Here is a 22,878-nt window from a genome sequence, read left to right as displayed (position 1 = left end):
CGCATCTACCTATGCCAATGACAGGTGTGGCTAACACGGCACACACACAGAAAAAAAAAAAAAATTTACACTGGGGGTGTGTGAAGAGAGCACCCCTGAAGGACATAGCACCCCCCGGACAACACAGCACTACAGCCAGCCAGCCAGCCCCTATGGACAGGACAACAGCCAGCCCCTATATGGACAACAGTAGCCAGCCCCTATGTATATGGACAACAGTAGCCAGCCAGCCCCTATGGTCGCCGACAGCAGCAGCTCCCAGCTCCCTCCCTCTTCACAGTAGCCAGCCAGCCCAGTATGTAATGTATATAATATAAGTACTTTATTATTATATAAAAGTTTTCACAACGGTAGCCAACAGCTCCCGAGTCTGCACGCTCCACAGCTGGAATGAAAAATGGCGACGATCACGGGACCTTTATAGAATCCAAAACCCGCGAGAATCTGACAGCGGGATGATGACGATTTGCCTCGTTCCGGGAACAGAGTCTGGCGGGAAAACCTGTGTTGGACTCGGTTCCCGACTCGGATTGGGGTGGTTCGGATTTCAGAAATCCGAACCCGCTCATCCCTAATGTAAATATAAGGTACCTTTGAATAAGTGTCACTAAATGCAGAGCAGGTATTATCCAAATGTCCTTTGATGTAAATTTTATGGACTCATACAGTTTCTACTGTAGACTCATTCAATATTTTGCCTTACATAAAAATGCAACAACAAATGTGTGTTTTATTTAATAACCATCCTTATGTATCCCAGATAAGCGGGTATGGAAAGATATAATAGGTGAAATCAATTCATGCAATATATGTGGTGAGTTTCTACTGTTAACCATGAACCAGTGGTAGTGAATGGTTAATGAGAGAACCTCAAACACATAAACGTGTAAAAGAATAATCCTGCATTTGCTGTCGGCCATAGTGAAGACAATGGCCCTCATTCAGAGCTGTACGCTCTGAGCAGAGCGCACGCTCTGAATGAGGGCCGCCCTCCATGAAAATGGAGCGTCCTCCTGGACGCTCGTATAGCTGTTGGTCACCACCCACAGCCTATACGAGCGTGCATTTTGATGGCCGCGATGGTCGTGACCATCGCGACCATCAAAACTGCGAGCCGGAGCCTGCGGTTGAGGTTTTCAACCGCAAGCTCCGGAGTGATTTTGGCTCTATCAGAGCCAAAATCACTCCCACTGACATCACTAGTGATGTCAGTGGGCCGGCTTCTGACGGGAGGCGTTCCCGTGGGAACGCCCCTGTCAGGGAGGCACGCCCCCGGCACGCCCACCAAAGGGGGCGTGCTGTCAATCACCATCGACAGCACGCCCCCTTTGATCAGACACAACGAGCGAAGGACTTTTCTTCGCTCGTTGCGTCTGGCGCATGCGGAGCTCCCTCCGTCGTGCGCATGCTCAGTGCATAACATCGACCCACTTGCGAGCGGACAGCCGCTCGCGAGTGGGTCTGAATCAGGGCCAATATTCACAATTTAGCCAATGAGAGTACAGATAGAAAGTACACAGATAGTAATATAAACAATTATAATATTGTGTTACGTTACTCAGTGGTGAGTATGTTGCCCATGTCCTCTATCTTTGAGGAATCTATACATTAAATCAATCATCTTACATGCAATAAGATTGACTTAAGCGGAAAATTATTCAAGAAATTGTTATAACAAATATTGTTGTATGATCTGTAGATTGAGTACAATAATAGCAGCTCTATGACTAAAATTATCCAGAGACCTTTTGTCATGTAATTAATTATATTTACCCATCATTTACAATATACCAATATGATAATGTTCATCAATTGAGCGGGTTGCTATTAAATAGTTAAAAGGTGAAAATAGAACCTCCTTTATTACAGTGGGATACTACTTTTGAACATGTGCAAAATTGAAGTAAATATTCAATGAAGTCTCCCAATTGTAAGTGATCATATTTACAGCTGTAATTTCTTTTTAGGCTATATGTGGGATTGACACCCTTGGTGAGGATTAACCTCACTAGCCGATAAGAGTACAGTGAAGGAAGAGTACAATACTAAGAATATACGTGATAGTTTTTCTGTTTTGGAAGGTCAGAGCTGTTAGATATCGAGGTACCCCGTTGTGTGCACAGCAGGTGATCCCTGATGACCAAAGTGCGTTTCGCCGGATGGCTTGTTCACGGTCAGTGTCAGCAAAGAAGATTACCAACTTGACCAAGAAAGAGTTGCATCATGTTTCAGGCATGCTGGATTCATCTAAGATACTCAGGGAAAGATAAGCTCACCAAAGCAACCAAGACCAATGAAACAAGTTAAGATGAACAGAAATTACCACAAGAGAACGATAGTGGGAAAAATCAGGATGAGGACAGTATCAATGATGACAAACTCAAGCACATTTTTAAATGTGATACAAATATTTTCCTTAAAGTAGCGTAAGATGACAAAAATACTGTGGCTAAACCGGGCTCTATTAAAACTATTACCATACATGAAGCTGATAATGGTAAGAGTTAATAGAGTGATAAAATTAGCACTCAAAACAGAATAATAAAAATAACAGAAGTTTTATTTTAACACTTTCCTGTGGATGACAAGCGGGTCGATGGTACCCAATTGCGCATGCGCGAGACCCGGCGAGCGACGGGGTAGCCATCGCTCGGGGTCTCGCACCAAAGGGGGCGTGCTGTCGATGGTGAGTGACAGCACGCCCCCTTTGGTGGGCGTGCCAGGGCGTGGCTGCCCAGAAGGAGGCGTTCCCATGGGCCCACTAGTGATGTCAGTGGGAGTGATTTTGGCTCTGATAGAGCCAAAATCACTCCAGGGCTTGCGGCAGCGAGACCCTACCGCAGGGTCTCGTCGCAAGCTCGATGATCGCGATGGTCTTGACCATCGCGACCATCATCATGGACGCTCGCATAAGCTGTGGGTGGTTACGTCCAAGAGGCCGCTCCAAGTTTAGGTAGGAGGGCCCTAATTCAGAGCGAGCGCTCTGGTCAGAGCGTCCGGCTCTGAATCAGGCCCTCAGTTATCTGTGTGGATAACAGGTTTTATTGTATATATTCACTTAAAAAAAAAACTTTTTACCTTGTGCTTACTGGTACTGATTACCAACAGGGAGTCATGGGGTGGGCCAGACGAGGGTGCAGAGAAGTGATGATGTTGCACCTGTGTGTAAAGCTGTAATTAGGGCAGAGGTTCCCAAACTCTGCCCTCAAGGCACCCTAACAGTCTAGATTTGAAGTATATCTAGTGCTTAAAGTGGTCCTAGAGAAGTGGTGGAACTCACGCCCCCCTCGGTAAAAAAAAAAGGACGGCGCGCACTGAAAAAAGTGGCGTAGTCTTAAAAGAAAGGGGCATGGGCACACAATAGTATTCCCAATTCAACTTACACCACACAGTAGCACACTCTTGATTTACCCCTGATTCACAATACACCACATAGTAGTGTCCCTTATTCATGTACGACACACAGCAGTGCTCCTTTTACAAAATGCCCACATTTGTGTCCCTTATACACAATGCCCACAGCAGTAGTGCCCCTTATGCAAATGCAATGCCCATTGTAGTGGGGGGAGCGGAGCAGGATGCCGGAGCTCAAGAGTGAGCTCTAGCCTCCGGCTGCCACTGGTGCTGCGGGGAGGGAGCCGGCGCCCGCTGGTCAGGGCTGTAGCTAGTAGTAGTGTGGCCGGTGCCATCGCACAGGGCACCACAGGTCAGGGGGCGCTGTTGGGGCCTGTTAAATTTCTGTTTATTATCATTCTTGCTTGTAGCTTCCTCTTATTTCATCCCCAGCATCTCCTGGCCTCTCCTATCTCTTCCCTGGCCCTTCCCCATGAACCCATTCCCCTTTTTTTGGTGCATTATGTCCCTTTGAAAAATGAGGGGGGCGCCAATGCTCTTTCTGGCACAGGGCACCAAAAAGTATAGTTATGGCCCTGCCGCTGGTAACAAAATCTCAGCGGGTGGCTGGCAAATGGAGCCTCCCTGCTGCACCGGGCTAAGGTGGGTTGGAGAAGGCGGAACTGGTTTTGTCTCCAAATAGAAGTGACAGATCGTGGTTCCGGCTCACTTTAACCCCTGAGGATATCCATACTTGACCACAGGTGACTTAATACCTGAGTCAATTTGATTTAGCCACCTGTAATCAACCATGGATATCTCTAAAACCTGAAATTTTGGGGTGCTTTGAGGACCGAATTTGGGAATCTCTGCACTAGGGGAAGAATACATTTAGTTGACATGTTAGAAGGAGGAAAAGACTAATGATATTTTTAGAAAACTCATGTCTGCTTCAAAAAATAAGGCATAAATTGTCTGGGTAAAATACAAAGCAATGACTGCTATTGATGTTGGAAAGTGACCAGTGCAAATGTGGAAAACCTGCTCAGTACAGGTATAAGAAAACTATAAGCAGCTAAAGGAAAGTAATATATTTGAATACAGCTTGCTGGCTTTTATGTTGTTGCTAACTTCATTATCATTCCACAACTTCTATGGATGTCTGATAAAGATGTATTGATGTCATGCAAAGAAATAAAGTTGTAGAGTATAGAGACACAAGCTGAAGTCTGTGTACATAAACTACATGGCACTAAGGAGCTTTTTCAGTCCGGATGCTAAGAAGTACGTGTATGTATTTCACACTGAAGTGATCGCAGTGCATGCATGCAGGGTATATTCAACCTCAAGCGCTGCGATCGCATTCGATGGTCCTCAATGTACCAATGTTACATACAGTTCCTGGAGATGACTTGCGCAAGTGGGCGTCTTAAGGCTGGTCATGCTTATGCCTTGCCGTGCGATCTCCTGCCTCGCTGAGTGTGTGTCGGATTTGCATACACTTGGTGCGAGCGAACGTATCTAGCAAGCGGGTCTGAATGAGCTCCTAAATCTATAATATATTTTCTTTTCTTCAATCTTTGAATAATCTGACAGTTGTTCTCCAACACTATATAACAAAATGCACAATAGCATATTGAAATATAAATACTATAATTAATAACAGTTCAACTTTTCTACATCTTTCAGAATTACCTTTTCTTTTATCTTAGTTTTCAAAAAACTCAATGGTTATATACACATTGCGAGAAACAATACTTAGTGACTAGTACATGTAGATAAAGGTATGAAAGGAAACTAATTTTGAAGCACATAGAGAAAAGTGCTTTTGAATAAAGATTTCCAGCCATCATGAAACAAAGTTAACACAGCTGGCACTCCTCACTGACTCGCATTGAGTGGATGTAAATTATGGTAATTATAAAGGAAATTACACAAACTTGTTCACTAATTAAAATGGAAATGTAATTTATGACATAAATATGCAGCACAAAATTCTATTTTGGGTAAATTGTAGAAGAGAGGAGTTGTGTTAAGATACAATGGTATTGTTGTAATGCTTTTTAATATAAGCAATTTGACTGGCATAATGCCTATAGCATTATCCAAAAATATATGGTTAGTATGGCTACTTATTAATATAGAGTGCTATTTCTACCCACTGCTAGCGGTTGTTACAGGTTGGTACCCCTCTTGCTCAGTTCTTGAAGTATCCTCAGCTGAGTAAAGGTGCGTACAATTAAAATGCACGTTATCAACGATAATGATATCGATCATATCGTTATCATTCATATCGTGCATTTTTCAGAGCCTCCAACCCACCAACGACCTGCGGTGCGCGGGCACATATGGACAATAAAGGTATCGTCCATCGACCGTGCATGCAGGACAACCTGGTAGATATCGACCAGGTTACTAAAGGCCCCCGCGATCATTGGTCGCAGGTCACTAGCCGTCGTTGGTGGGTTGGTGGTGTGCTGTATGATTGATATCGATAAGCCAACACACACGGGAGATCGTTCAATGATATCGTTATCGTTGACGATCGTCCCGTGTGTATGCACCATAATGCTGTTAAAACAAGTAGCAACTTGTGGATATATGGTCATTTAAATAAGTAGCCGAACCATTAGATCTGTGCCAAATGTTATATCTAAATTGGAAGAACAACCTGATCTGAAGGAGATCCATGTGGTTGACTAATAATTGCACATATTCCTTTTCAACATTCTCAGCATCAAGACAAAGGTCCTGATTGTTGAGACAGCAGGATAGTCCAATTAAATAGGGACTGGTGTGAGGTATGTTTAAATGACTGTGGGCATAATTCAGAGTTGTAAGCAAACCTGACTCCAATATTTTGTGATCTGCGCATGCGTAGGATCTGTACTGCATGTGTGCATATCGGGGTCCGCGACGCCAGTTACAGTGCCCCTTAAGTCACAGCATGATTGACATTCTGCAACTGTTTGGGGGCGAGGGAGGGACAGTGCAGGCTGCATCTTTAGAAATGGGGGGAGGTGAGCTCCATTTTTAAGGCATGCCGATGCCAGGGTATGAGTCTTCCAATGCAGATATCCTAGCCTTTGCAGTGCAATTAAACCGGACATCCTGAGTAAGCTAAAGGTTAACAGATGACCAATGGTCACGCAAGTGATCCATTGCTTTATCTCCAGCAGAGCAGTGGATCACAGAAGCTGGAAAAATGCATCTATTTACACAAGATGCCTCCTGCGCGTTTGCATATTGTAGTAAATGATGCTGTGGCTCTGCTACAGCGTACAATTCTATATCAGGTCTTAAATGACTGTCCTCACCACATATTTAAGAATGTCTGGGCAGGACAAATATCTGTGTAGACCATATTTGCCGACTTTCTGGATGCCCCCTCCGGGGTTGGCACTGCAGGGGGTGAGGCAGCAGCATAAGTGGGCAGTGCGAGGGGGGCATGGTAGCACAAACGCGTCATTGTGGCCCGCCCCCTGCTATACATTGCTGAGATTACAGGCATCGTTAAGCAGGGGGCGTGGCTATGACGCAAATCAACGCAGTTCACTTCATTGGTCCCCACGGAACACCCACTTTTGCTTGGTAAGTGAGCTGCTGCGCGCAGGAGGGGGGGTTGGTGATGGCTGGCTCCGGGGAACTTCCCCACCCATTCCTGGAAAGTAGGCAAGTAAGGTGTAGACAAAACATTTATCGCATAGGCATTACTTTACATTACATTATCATAATAAACTATTCTCCAATTAATAATCAGTAGTCCATGCATTCAATCAAAAAACTTAATTTAAATTTTTAGATTTTTTTGTATCTTTCATCTATATGGCTAAAAGTAACTTTCATGGAACACACTTACAATATCCAGTCTCAAGGCAATATATTTATTAACATTTTGTAAGGTACAAAAGGAAACCTATCTTCATCTCATGTACAGGGTGTTTCACTCGCTACTGGCATCAAAGTTTTTCTTATAACTTTTAAAGTAATTGACGTAATTTAGTGAAATGTGACACAAACATACCTTGGTCTATGAGAAACATGAGGAAGTCATAGCAAGTGCTGAAGATGCCATTAGCATCCAGTCAGATGAATGTGGACGCCACAATATATAACACCACTGTCAGAAGCAGGAATACCTACTGACTAACCGTGTGGTGGGGCTGCAGCACAGTCCAAACGTCATATAGGGGAACCACACCAACTGCCATCCTCACTGGTTATATCCTCACTGGCAGTTGATGTGGTTCAGTGATTTTCTCTCTGTAAAAAGGTCCCACATCTTGATAGATCTAGGCCATGGTTTCTAATTTCATTTTGTTGAATAGCTACAGTATGTACAGTATGAATTTTTTTTTTGTAGGAGATAAAATGATGACGCTCTTAAGTGCCAATTACTGACTCTTTTCCCATACACTTTGACATTTACAGCTGCACCAGCATGCTTGCCTATAACGTGGTTTTACAGATTGCAAAGTTCATACTTAAGTTCTACATCTATGTCAACTAGCTCAGCTTTGTTCAGATATTGCAAAGTATATGGTTTTACAGTTAATTATATGATAAAAAGGAGATATATCCTGCTATCTGCTATCTGATCCAGTCCTCGCAGCAGCTTTCCCCATAGTTTTCTAGTCTGAAGATAGTGTTAGCCAGTTATCCCAGTGGAGCAGCCTGGCCAATCACAATGCTCATCACAACTTTTCCACTATGCTCATGCACATCTGCAACTGAGCCTGAAAATAAAGTGATATTTGTAGCTATAACTTTACTTTTTAATCATCGCTGGGATGGGCTCCAATTGGGGTCATTGTCTTTCCGATGGCCCATTAGTAAATCATTTCAAATTTGCACAGTATGCAACGAAAAGTAATGTTAATTGTTGCAGCTGTATCACAATTTTTAATAAATACTGCCCTAATCATTTTAAATATGTCCAACAACTGATGGGATGGGTAGAGATATCTTTTCTCCAGTTGTAACAACTACTGTATGTAGAAAATCAGTAACACATTCCTAGTGATAAATATTGTTGTGACTTTTCAGTTGATGCCATAGCAACCGTTCACATGTTCTCAGTCAATCAGCAATTCCCTATTCATGTCTGCTAGTGATCAGTTATTTCGCGTTGGCACTGTACACAGTGTACAGTGCCTGTCTATGGGGTTCCAATCAGTTTGTAATTTTACCAAGACCATTGGATGCCGACTTCAGAATTGAAGAGATGCCCATCCAAGGATTTGGTAAGTATGAAATTGGTGGTTTTGGCATGTGTTTTTCAAAAACAGGTTGCAACATGCTGTGTGCGAGTACTGTGGTTATTATAATATTTTCAGGCGGACTACATGTGTCATCGGGCCCTTAATGTCCGGGCATGTTGACACTTGTTGTTCCATAAGTACTATCATGCCATGGCTGGCTTGTTGTAGTCTGCCTGTAACAAACAATATTATTATCTATTCTTTTACCATTAACCCCACAGTCACTGCCCAAGGGTGCTGTGAATAGCACTGGTTGTTTCTTTGGGAGGGAGGACCCCACTTTATTTATAAATTCTGGAATTCTAGCCCTGGGCTGACCAGTTTGGGACTGGTTGCCATTATGGCAGGAGGACCCAACGCTGTGCATCCCCCTGCTATAGTTATAGACCCCCCCCCCTCCCTGGCTGTTTCAGCCTGTTGATGGTTACAAGAAAATATGGGGAACACCACATGTTTTTCACCCTATTTTCCAATACCAGACCTGACTCAGAGGTCCAGGGCTGGTTATTGATTTGGGTGGACTATTTTACTGCTACTATCAGCATCTAAACTAGCAGCTTTGGAGAAGTATGTTGGTAATATTATATTTTCTACTATGCCTTTAAATGTAGGCTATTAATTCTGGATTAATGAAAACATTCTATAGGATCATATAGTTTATTAAACTACCATCCTGTCTGTCTGTAACTGCAGTGCCACTATGTTTCATAGATGTGCTAAATTCTTTTAAACTGTCATGTGTTTGTGCTGCTGCTCTGTTGCTTAAGTTATCCAGATCAAATGGGGGATGGGGTTCCAGCACTTCTCCAACCTTTGGTCCCAAGATGTGTAGGTTATTTTACCAAATAACAAAAGGAAAACAAATATGGTGTACACTGTGTGTGTCCAAAAATATACACTCAACATGTTATACAGTATTTTCACCGATTCTCAAATGTAATTGAGCCTTTGGTAATATTGCACTGTTACCCACCGTTGATTGCAGATTGAACTGGTGGCTTTCGAATCTCCTGGTAGGTGTTCCTCAGGATTCTCAGAAAGGGTTACAAAAATACAGTGAATTGGACAAAATAAATCCTTCAAGATCGTACTCCCTTTATAAATGTGTTGTTCATTTATAACCCGATGGCCATCGGTTTAATAGTAATGGAATGAAGTCTTGTTATCTCATTACAGAGAGGTGTAAGGATTTAAATAATCTAGAGTACTAAGGTGTTCTTAAAAAAATATTGTCTATTTAGGGACGGTCTTCCCAATTTAAAAAAATTACTATTTATTTAAAGATTAAGATACTTCAACCTTAAAGTATAAAAAAATTAAAATATAAGTGTTAAAGTAAGTACACAAAAGAAAATATTAAGAAATAGAAAATAAGAAATGCAGCGGTGATGGCATAATAGTAACCTCAAAATAGCTGCGACGCCTATTGCTGCATCAGGCAAGTGACGCTTAATTTATCGAGTCAGTTCGCTGCAGCTTTTGCCTAATATTGGTGAAAACAATATTGTGAGCTGTGAGGTGGTCAAAATTGACTGAGAATGACTGGAAATTAATGATTAATGTTATTGATGTTAACACTGTAGGAACAAAACAGGTCCAAATTTCATGATTTTAGATGTTTACCAAATTTTTTATTCCAGATCCAAAACCAAAACACTTGAGGGTGGTATTGTCAAAACCAAAACACTACAATGATTTAGAAACACAACGAAAACACAGGATCGCAGGTCGTTGGTGGGTTGGAGGCACCGAAAAATGCACGATATGAACGATAACGATAGGATTGATATCGTTATCGTTCATATTGTGCATTTTAATCGTACCGTGTGTACGCACCATAAGTCTGCATTGCCTCTGCATTGCCTTTTGTGCAGACTGGGCAATCTAGGTGTACTAATGTAAAATGAATTCAGTGTACTTCATAAAAGAGGTCCATTATTGACATAATAATAAACAAAAGAAATCAACATATCACACTGTAGATGTAAATTCAGGATTATCCATATAAAAAAAATCCTAATACTAATCGGTTCCATTGTCTAAAGGTGGGTACACATTAGATGATATGTTGCCTGATTCAGCAGATCGGGTAACATATCATCCACATCGGCAAGTGTGTACCCACTGTGAGTGACCATGCGCGCTCCCGATGGATCACATCACATCGACAGGTCGAGCCTACATGCTGCTCAATCTGTCAATTTGATGAACAACCCCATGCTTGTGGATGTGACTGGTGAACGACATATCGCGCGGTCGTCCACCAGATCGTGCAGTGTCAAACGACCGCACAATATGTCGTTCATCGCATCGTGCGTCGGCCGGGTATACACATCGTATAATGTGTACCCAACATTAGATCAATAGTCCATATTTTAAGACAGAAATGTATTCAGAAATCTTTTCAAAACAAGTTTTTTTTTCTATTAACTCCATTTCCATTTGATTTTCTTAAAATCAAAATGGATTTATTCAGATATAGTTACAAATGAACATCACAAAATACTCTGTAATTTCAAATGTAAGACAACTCCAAAGCTTTTTCAGAATTATAGTCCAAATAAAACAATAACAATCATTGGGCTTGATTCAATTGCCTGCGATGTAAATAGCGCCGGGAGCTAGCTCCCAGAGCTATTCAATTGTGGACTGTGTTTAGTCGGAGAATGCCCGTTCTCGCGACTAAACACCCTGTTTAAGGCTCGAGAACGGGCATTCCCCGACTTCCCGGCGCGATGCTGTTTTCCAGGCGTGATGGGCAGAAAACAGCCTTGCGCCGGGACTGCTGTCGGATTTCCGCTCGCATCCCCGGAGGGGTGCGAGAAGAAATCCTTAGTCGGGGTTAGCTGCGCAGTGTTTTGAATAGCTCCGGGAGTTGATTCCCGGAGCTATTCAATACACCACAGAATAGAATCGAGCTCATTGATTACAAAAGTATTCACCGCTTTGTTTTAATATTTGGTAGAAGCATCTGCAGCTTTGAGCTAAACAAAATGAATAATACTCTTGTGGAGTTTGGCCTTAAGCGTTCTGCATCTAGTTCTACTCCATAATTTTTATTCAGCTTGGAGCGCTCCCTTATTATACCCCAACCACACAACAGAGCAGAATTAATTGACCATGTCATCATCCTACAGTAGCTTTTGTAATAGACTAAAAATATTGTAGCAAAATGTACAGCGTACAAATACAGAGCAGAAAAACATCGCTGAAACATCACACTTCTGCAACATGGTCTTGCCTAATTCCATTAGTACAAAACTTTGCTTATTTGTAGATGCAATCACAGCTGAAAGTCTATTTGACTCAACAAAATTTGCACATATTTGTGAATAAAAATTTGGGGGTATGTTTGGAGCGATTTCACACAAAATACTATATCCAGCAAACTGGCATAGTATTCACATTGCACCAGCCCCAAGGGTACTTTATTTTTCTGCCCATTGTAGTTTGTTGAAATATTATTGCTTGAGCTCCATCAGATTGAATAGTAACCACTGATGAACAGCAATTTTTAAATTCCACATATTCTCAATGGGTTTGAGCTCTACACTTTAATGGGGCCACTCAATTACTTTTTTTTGTACTTCACCATTATGGCTTTTGGATCAATGTGCTGCTGGGATATAAATGTTCTCCAAAGTCCTAGGTGTCTTGCGACTGAGGCACCATCATGCTTCACAGTAGGGATTGTAATTGCTGGGTGATGTGCAACGTTAGACTTGTGCCAATCATAGTTCTTAGCATTAGAGCAAAAAGCTCCTTAGAATAAAATCTAATTTCACTTGGTATGCAGATCTCCCACCTTAATTCAGTCAAATTTAAGCGAGTTCTTAAAAAATGGTTTTCCTTTTTCCACCTTTCCAAAAACTCATGAGCTAGTTTTAAATAAGCAGGAAGATGGACTTCTGTTACATTTTCACTTTTGTATATTGTTTATTTTCAAATTTCTCATTTGCAGAGTTGTCTCCAGAGAGCAGTCATGCACCGATATGTGCTGTGTATACCATCTAGAGACAACAGGGCAAAACCAATCATTTGCACTTAATATATTAGAAATTGCTGAAGTAGTTGAGTGCTACTGTGCATACTCCATATTGACTCCTTTAGGGAGGCTTCAATCCCTAACTGTCTATATTTCTGCGCATGCGTGGAGCAATCTTGTCACTGTGTTAGAGAGCCACAGTGTGACATTAACGTGTCCCACTTAGCTCCAGAGAGACCCTGCTATCACTGCATGTTCCATCCTGCTACAACTGCTGTTATCGCTTGCATCCTACACACAGTCACCAGCTGATGACCTGTAGCTCCACTCAGCCTCCACGTCTGTACATGCATAACTGTGAGTATGGCTGTACTAATTACATTACTTCTGAATAAACCACCCCACTGGCTAAGTACTGGGCTGTTCACTAATATTGCTTTTAGACCTAAATCCTGGGTCTGACCCGAGTTTTGGAACTCAGTTCCAAAACGGGTCAGACCCAGGACATACCTTTTCTACTGCGGTGCTGATCCAGAGTACTTCCGTATCGGAGCCGTTCACACTGCACACGGGTGCAGTGGATCACTTCTCTCGGTGCTTGGAGATGACATCATCTCCAGGCGCCGAGAAGCCCGGAAGTCCCCATGCTGTAAATGGGAGCTGGGTCGAATGACCCGGGGAACCCATTTATACTGCAGGGTTTCACAGGTTGATCCCGTGTAAAACCCTGCAAGTTACCTGGGTTGGATTGCCGGGTCACTCAACCCGGGAATCCAACCCTGGTCCCTTTTACACCAAGGAGCTACCCGGGTTAACCCTGCAAAATCCCGGGTTTTAGCTCCGGTGTCAAAGGGGTATTACTCAGGGCATCCACTGGTGTGTTCAACTACTCTACCATACCACCATCAATAGTATACACATGTTCCAACAGAAATTCCTGATTAGATCAAGTTTGATTCAATGATGTAAAAAATTTGAATAATTCCAAATGGTGTAATGTTCCAACTATTTGTATGAAGATATTTTATTTTAATAAAAATTTAGATAATCCTATTTGTTTGTGGGCTTCATTTTGTCATAATTAAACTTTTAGGACAAATTTACTTGCAAAATATGGATTGGTATATTAATTGTGTTTATGTATTTGGCCATATTTTGATTACATTTAATTGGCAATCATAAAAGCTAAGAATTGCCTGACATACTCTAAGAACCTAATTAGTCACTTGTCTCTGCATATGAGCTAGAAAGGGCTGCAGATGGCTCCAATTAGGAGACTAGCTAAATATATTGCTGGGATACTGTACAAGGCAAAATTAACATGAAAGGTTGTAGAGTTCTTACTTTGTGCTATGTTAAACATATTTAAAGCTGACATTTTTTACATTTATTTTTTAAATATAACTATATATATATAATTAATTCGATTTCTATTATGTTTCTTGGTTTAGATGTTTGTTAAACATTATGATGATAAAAATATGTCTTAATATAGCTCACCAAATTTCCAACAGTTCATTTCACAAAGTATTAAATCTATATATTTGAAAATTGTTTTGGCTAACGGTTTGTTCAGTATGTGGAATTTTTTTAAAAAAAAAGAATCACACATTTTTAAACAACATGTTTCATAATGATTGTCAGTAAAGCTAGGTACACACTATGGGCTTGATTCTCAATTGGGAATAAAATAATACCCCTTTCTTTTACACCAAAACCTGTTTACATTGCGGCTCCGACCTGGGTCATTCCCAGGTCAGGCCATCTACACTGGACAAGGGCGCAGTGTTAAGTTTTCTGCTGGCGCTTAAAAAATTACATCATCTCTAAGCGCTGGTGAGCTGGCTGTACCTATGCTGTAAACAGAACCTGTCTCGGATGACCCGGGTCACCCATTTACACTGCTCCATAGCCTGAGACTTCCCGGGTCCAAACCTTTTTGTTACTACCCTTTCAAACTACAAGCAAAAACCTGGGTTATTACACATGAACACATGCAGTGTGAAAAGACCAGCTTAAAATAAGTGGGATTGAGGGACCCAGCATTTCAACCCTGGTCATGAGAAGGGTTGAACACGTGTTCAACCTGGCTCATGATGCAGTGTGAACGGGTAACCCAGGTCGATGAGACCTGGGCCCCGTTCCCTGCAAAGGAAGAGCCGGCGCATGAAGATGAGATCATCTCCAAGCGTGGGCTCACCACGTGATGGTGGTGATGCCGGGTCGAGGCCACCAGTCTGAAAGGGGTCTAAGCTAGGTCGTACCCGGGATGGGTGCATGAACAAAATCCCGGGTGCGACCTGGCAGTCAGATGTGAAAAAGGTATACCTGGGTTGGATTGCTGGGTCACTGGACCCGGGTTATTTTTTAGGGACCCTGAGCCGCAACCCAGGTTGACACAGCAATAACCCGGGTTATATGGCTAGTGTAAAAGGGTTATATTGGAATAGCAAGTAATACCACTTTCAGACAGATGCCGAGACTTTGACCCTGTGTTTTCCCAGGTTTTTGAACATGGGTTGTGCCACGGTCACAGCTCCTATTCCCCTGTCATACTGCAGCTTTGATCCGGGTTATTCCCGGGTCGACCCCTTTTATTATGAACCCTTTCAGCCCTGCCAAATGTGTCATGATTATTATTATTATTTTATACTTTTAATAGTTCATCATTTTGTGCTATTTTTAGTCATCAGACTAACTTTCTGTTTAGTACATTTCTATGGCAGCTAAATGTACTGCAATAGGGAAGTTACAGTGCTACTGTACCTCTCAGTCCCACCACATTACAACATTAGGTAGCGGGAAAGGGAGTAATGGGCAGGAAGGAGAGGAACAGATTAGAACAAAACTCTCAATTAACAATCATAAGCCCTTTAGTCAATATCTAATTAATACAGCAAATTGATTTTGAATTTGATTTGAACTGGACTGTCTTATGAAGCATGCTAAACACAGCCTGGACACATCTAATAATAGGGATCCATGATTCCTAGACATAATAGGCTTATTCCTCTTCATAAATCACTGTACAGACCACTTTCCTCTATATAATAATTCCCCATATCAGTGTGATCTGAGAACGGCTTTATTTTTCTCTTCATCCTCACTAAACAGTCCCCTCTCCTCTATATAGTATTAATACCCAGTGTGTGCTGGGAGCTGTGTTATTCTTGCTCTATGTAATATTCCACAATATTAGCTTGTTGCTACCCTCAGCTATAATATCTCTACAAAACTCAGTTACCTGTAGCTGATCTCTTCATTTTGAGGTACTCACACAATGTGGAGGAGGCAGAGCCACTGTGAGGAGGAGTATGGGCCATGCTCTGTGTCCACAGGCTGTATGCACAGGCCAACCCATTCATGGTGAGGTCAGTCCAAGAATGTTCCACGATGCATCCAACCATCTAAATATTGGAGATGCCAGGCAGTGCAGAGCTGGGAGGGATGGTGCCTCAACTAATTTCCTTATTAATAGTAAATGTTGTAGACTAATAGGTGGCTACAGCCATTATAGGTGCCACGTTTGACAGATTTTCAGCAGGGGGAGTGGTAACTTCCTTTATACAACTCATGGCTATGCCACTGACTCTGGATTTCCTTTTTCTCTTCCTAACACAGTATTACACCAGTTTGTAAAGTTATTTTGTCTGGTTTCCATTGAGCCCTGCCTTTGTTTTCCAGCTTTGATAGCCTGAAAACAGGGAATCACTTGACTTCCAGTGACTCTACTTTCTGAAGGTCAATCAAGTATTTATTTTTTTCAGTTGACTCTGAAAGTGTAATGTGACTGCTCATGGAAAATCTAAAAGTAATAACATCTTTTCACTATATCGGACCTGCATTGTATCTGTTTTAGAGTTCTTCATTGATAAAATACAAATATACAGATGTGTCCTCAAACACCTTTCCTTTATTTCTTCATTTGGCACAAGATGCCGTTACGGCTAAGTTGCACCAGGACAAGTATAAATAATGGAGCATACACACGGTCAGATTTGTCAGATTTGTCAGATGAACGATTGAACGATTTGAACAATTTTACCAAAGTTTTGAACGATTTGAACGATTGAACGATTTTTGACTGAATTAAAATGAATGGAATCATCCAAGTTTGACTGCAAACACATCAGATGTCAGATATCGTTATCTGACAAACGGGAACGCGCATCGTTCTTCGTCCATCGTTCAGGCATGTCAGATATGTCAGATTTTCCTTCAGATATGAACGACTGAATGATTTTTAAATCGTTATCGTTCAGATCTGAAGGAAAAATCTGACCGTGTGTATGCACCATTAGATAGATTCCACATTTTTTTTTCCTGCAAAAGTATTCATATAAAGTATCAGATTAAAGGGCCTATTCATCAACACTAAAATAAAGTTTTTAAGGACATTTTCCTTAATTACCGTATATACTCGAGTATAAGCCGACTTTTTCAGCACATTTTTTGTGCTGAAAAAGTACCCCCTCGGCTTATACTCGAGTGAAGTGTAGCGCTGACCGGACGGAGTTCGGTCAGCGCTACACAGCACAAACACACAGCCGCCGGAGCCGGCAGCTGTGTGTTTGCTGTAATCAGCAGCCGCTGAGAGTCTGTCAGACTCTCAGCGGCTGGTGCTGCTCCCACTGTGGGAGCCATCTTCCGGCTCCCGCAGTGGGTAATGGGAGACACGTCGTCATGATGACGTCTCTCCCATGCAAAGCGGCCGGAGGAGCGGATAGCGGCGGGACCAGGAGCGGGAGTTTCAGGTAAGTGATTTTTTTTGTTATTCTTATTCTCTCTCTACTGGGGGGGGACACTACAGGGGGCACTACCAGGTGGCGATTACTACAGGGGGCACTACCAGGGGGCGATTACTACAGGGGGCACTACCAGGGGGCGATTACTACAGGGAGCACTACCAGGGGCACTAAAAGGGGGGATTACCACTGGGGGAACTACCAGTTCCCCCAGAGCATTGTGTCCCTCCTGGAGAGGGTCATGTTGGGAGGTATGGTATGGGGATGTGGAAATTATGGTATTCATCAAATTCTGAAAATTATGTATTTTCGGAATTTGATGGAGTTACTATTCGCCACTGTCAGGTGGCGAAAAGCAGGTGAGACTTACTTGCTTTCAGCTGGACAGGTCCTATGCAGCTCCCTCCGGCGCTCTGGTCCCTCCTCTGGCTCCGGTGGTTGCTCGGACAACTGTGTTCTCCCAGCAGAACACAATAAAGTTTAGAAAAAAAAACAACTTATTTTTTTCTATACTGTACTGTGGTCTGCTGGGAGACCACGTGTCAGAACAGCAGGACGGAGGGGAGGTGAGCGGAGGGGGGGGGGGAGGGGGTGGTTGGAGGAGGTACACAAATTACTGCAGCTGTAAGTAGTGCTGCGCATGCGCTGGGTTTACGAATGTAACAGCGCAAGCACAGCACAGATTCCAGCTACGGTAAGTTAGTGTAGACAGGGAAAACTATCTATTTCCCGAAAAGATGTCATCGCAAAAATGACAGCTTTTCGGAATAGATAGTTATGGAGAGGAGGAATAATGAATTCCTCCTGTAATTAGGTAGAACTCCATGCGAGTTCGAAACCTAATTACCTCCATCGAATTTTAAGGTATGATGAATAGGCCCCTAAAGTAGCAAACTTTAAGAAAAATCACAAGACGTAGATAATACACAGATTCAAAGGCATGGCAAATTTGGCCACACGGCTCGATTTTAGGAAAGGTGTATGTGGACACATCTGTATCTTTCATTCCTCATGCTACTCTTGAATAACCCCTAAAGTAAGCTATAGGCTTTAACTTATCATTTGCTCCCCAATAGGCACCAAGAGAGACTGATTAAGTGGATTCAGTAACTCTGCTGACACTGTCACTCGCTTCAGTGTGGTAGAAATTTTGATGGCCAGAATTGGCCAGGAAGTACCCCACAAACAGTGGCACACCTCCCATAGGGGGAACAAAGTGGACATATATCGGGGATCCATGACAGGGTCTGATACTGTAATTTTTATTACCTGGAAGAATTCAAACATTCGGCCAGCATTCAATCAGGTTGCTCCCGGGTTCAAGAAGCATCATACAGTACATCATGACTGTATTGTCATGGTGTTTGTCATGTGGCTAGTGATTGAGCATACTATGCAGCATTGTCATTTCTCAAATTAGAATATCTCTGCACCACCTCACCTCCGATATACAGCTCTGCTACTCAGAGCCGGTTCTTTGATGCCCTAGGCAAGATTTTTGATAATCCCACCACCTAGCTTAGTGTTTATACAATGGCAACAAAAATAACATATTGGTTTATGGCTTATTTTTTATTGTTAAAGAAACGCGCAAAATGTAAAACTATCCAGACATTCTCCTTTGTTACGGCCCGCGGTGTAAAATTAGTTAGTCGGACTCATCATACTGCTGAAATACACCTAGTTCCACTTCTGACCCAGCACCCCTCTCACTTTCTCACAGCACAGCACCCATCACCGAGCAGCACACATCAGAGGCAGCCAACAACACCCATCATTCCTCTCCCACACAGTATTCTTCATCCAGCACCCCTCACCCAACACACAGCCCTCATACAGAACCCCTCTGCTGTTTTGCAGCTTCTGCTGAATCATCCTTACTGCACTTTGTGGTGAGGGCACTAGCAGGCTGCAGGGAATTAGTGCAGGCTCAGCCTGCTGGACACCGTAAAGGCCAGCGGGCTGCTGCTGTGGGAGCAAGCAGGTTCAGGGAGGCTGGAGCAGAGTAGCAGACTCTGTACTGTGGGGGCAGTGGGCATGAACAAAAATGGCCGCTGGTCTCTGGAGGAGGGCTGCTGCGCATACACAGCCGCAGCAGCTCCTCGTCGATATGCACCCAGCTGGCAGAAGGTGCCTCAGTGCCTGACCCAAACCTCTGGTGGGCCCTAGGTGGGCTTGGTTGCTCCTAGGCATTCCAAATGCCCTAGGTGTTAGTTTAGTTTGCCTATGCCTAGGGCTGTTACTTAATATAATTCCCATCATTTTTTCTTTTTTTCACAGTACAGTAAAAGTCAGAATGCAGTCTACAGCTGATTTCCTGTCTTAAAGTAAATAAGAATACCCAGTTCAAAGCTTACCACCCTCCTGCCTTTTCCACCATAAAACCTGATACGATTATCATTGTAAACTAAGTTTTATTAATTATATTGGGCATATACTATACAATTATTGTGGCGATCCGCTGATATCAGCAAATCGCCCCAATAATTGTACTGTGTGTACGGGTGACCGAGGGTAAAATTTTGATCGGTCGGGTATGCCGGATCGTTCAGCATGCCCGTCCTTTGCAATATTTTGTAAGTTAAATGTTGGCCATATCAGGCAGTGTATGCCCAGCTACATTTCCCTTATTCTGTCACAGGGAAGGAATGGCAAATGTCTCCTCCTCAGGGGCGGAGTGCAGATATCGGGACCAATATACTGTGAGGAAGATGGACAGTGGCATCCCAGTGTTCAGGATACCGACATAGGCCGGTAAATAGCCTAACCCTCTCCCTCTCTCTCTCCCTAACCCTAACCGGTGGTGCCTTACCATACCCTTCCCCCGGTGGTGCCTAAATCTAACACCCCCTTCCTGCACCCTAAATTTAACCCTCCCCAGGTGGTGCCTAACCCTAACCTCCCCCCGGTGGTGCCTAACCCTAACCCCCCTCCCTGCAGCTTAACCCTCCCCAGTCGGTGCCTAACCCTAACCCACCCTAGGAGGCCCCTAAACCTAAACTCCCCATCCCCGGCCTAACCCTAACCCGCATACTTACCATCGAGATGCCGGCAGTCAGGATGCCGACATCGGTATCTTGATCTCTTCAGGATGGCGGCATCAGCATTCTGATGAGCGTCGGGATTCCGGCGTCGGTATATTGTTGTCCCGCATCCCGTCCACCGGCATCCTGACTGCATCTTGTAGGATATCTCACAGTGTCTGCGACATCTGCTGGGTGTCAGGCTGCCAGATAAAGTGCCTGTCAGTCTGCAAGGAATTTATGTGGCAGTGTATGCCTAGTGTCACGGCCAGGGTATTTCAGCATGGCGCTAGGCGGGTGTTACCTGTGAGGTCGTTGTGGCGCGGGCTGTCTGGTGGCGGAGCTGGTGTCTGGCGGGGGGCTTTGGCTGCGCGCGTTGTTGTGCGGTCCTGTTGTCACTCTGCGCTGGTGAGGCCTGGCGGCGTCTCCGTTCCGTTTGGCATGGGCGCCGCCATCTTGCCTTCTGGCCATGTGATGCGGCTGGCCAATCCTGGTGAGTCACATGTTCCCTCCGGCCAGTAACAGCATGGCATGGGTTATTTAGGAAGGGTCAGTGCCTTCCTTCTTTGCCAGTGCAACGTGTATCTCAGCCTAGCTGAGAGGGAGTTCTCTGTGCTTTCCTGTTCCTGTGAATTCGCTGTCTGCCAGTCTGCCTGTCAGCTCCTAGTTCCCACTAGACTACCCCGCTACCTTCACCACCCTTGCCCATACCTGAGTGCCTGAGCCTGCTGACATCCTGCGCTTCAGTTCACTACCTGCAAACCTGGTTTGATTATTTTCAGTTCTACCTGCAAACCTGGCTTAATTATTTTCAGTTTCACTACCTGCACACCTGGACAGCTCTAATTGTTTCTACCTGGACATTAACCCTTTTGCTCCCACCACAGAACTCTTGTGCACATTTATATATTCCTGGACTTTTATTTACTAGGGGTGAGCGGGTTCGGATTTCTGAAATCCGAACCCCCCCGAGCCCCCCCGATCCGAGTCCGATCCGAGTCAGGCTCGACTTTTCCCGCCTGACTCGGATCTGACATCGAGGCAAAACGTCATCATCCCGCCTTCCGAGTCTCGCGGGTTTTGGATCCTATATAAGGTACCCGCGTCGGCGCCATTTTCTCACTCGGCTGTGGACAGTGAAGAGGGAGGGTGGGAGTTAGTGCTGTGTAGTGTAGTGTAGTGTAGTGTAGTGCTGCTGTTGTCCACTACTTCAAAGTCCATAGGGGCTGGCTGTGTTGTGCTGTGCTGCTGTTGTTAATAGGGGCTGTGTCCACTACTTCAAAGTCCATAGGGGCTGGCTGGACTGTGTTGTGCAGTCAGTTCTCCATAGGGGCTGTGTCCACTCCAAAGTCCTGTGCAGTGTCCCAGTCCTAAAGGGGTGCTGTAGTGTTGTCCAGGGGGTGCTCTGTCCATCAGGGGTGCTCCCCCCAAGTGCTAAAAAAATAATATATTTTCTGTGTTTGTGAATTGTGTGCGCAGTAGCCGCACGTGCATCAACAAAGTAGTGCCAAGCGTGCGCCTGTGTCATAAGTAAAGGGCCGGCTGGCTTGACCGTTAAAGGGTGCTGTAACCCCCGAAAGTACACTCCAGTCCAAACCAAAAAAAAATTATTTTCTGTGTTTGTGAATTGTGTGCGCAGTAGCCGCACGTGCATCAACAAAGTAGTGCCAAGCGTGCGCCTGTGTCATAAGTAAAGGGCCGGCTGGCTTGACCGTTAAGGGTGCTGTAACCCCCGAAAGTACACTCCAGTCCAAACCAAAAAAAAAATTATTTTCTGTGTTTGTGAATTGTGTGCGCAGTAGCCGCACGTGCATCAACAAAGTAGTGCCAAGCGTGCGCCTGTGTCATAAGTAAAGGGCCGGCTGGCTTGACCGTTAAAGGGTGCTGTAACCCCCGAAAGTACACTCCAGTCCAAACCAAAAAAAAATTATTTTCTGTGTTTGTGAATTGTGTGCGCAGTAGCCGCACGTGCATCAACAAAGTAGTGCCAAGCGTGCGCCTGTGTCATAAGTAAAGGGCCGGCTGGCTTGACCGTTAAGGGTGCTGTAACCCCCGAAAGTACACTCCAGTCCAAACCAAAAAAAAATTATTTTCTGTGTTTGTGAATTGTGTGCGCAGTAGCCGCACGTGCATCAACAAAGTAGTGCCAAGCGTGCGCCTGTGTCATAAGTAAAGGGCCGGCTTGCTTGACCGTTAAGGGTGCTGTAACCCCCGAAAGTACACTCCAGTCCAAACCAAAAAAAAAATTATTTTCTGTGTTTGTGAATTGTGTGCGCAGTAGCCGCACGTGCATCAACAAAGTAGTGCCAAGCGTGCGCCTGTGTCATAAGTAAAGGGTCGGCTGGCTTGACCGTTAAGGGTGCTGTAACCCCCGAAAGTACACTCCAGTCCAAACCAAAAAAAAAATTATTTTCTGTGTTTGTGAATTGTGTGCGCAGTAGCCGCACGTGCATCAACAAAGTAGTGCCAAGCGTGCGCCTGTGTCATAAGTAAAGGGCCGGCTGGCTTGACCGTTAAAGGGTGCTGTAACC

This window comes from Taudactylus pleione, unplaced genomic scaffold (assembly GCF_031769625.1).
Source record: "Taudactylus pleione unplaced genomic scaffold, aTauple2 ptg000207l, whole genome shotgun sequence".
Taxonomy (NCBI): domain Eukaryota; kingdom Metazoa; phylum Chordata; class Amphibia; order Anura; family Myobatrachidae; genus Taudactylus; species Taudactylus pleione.
This window is presented reverse-complemented; position numbering follows the sequence as displayed.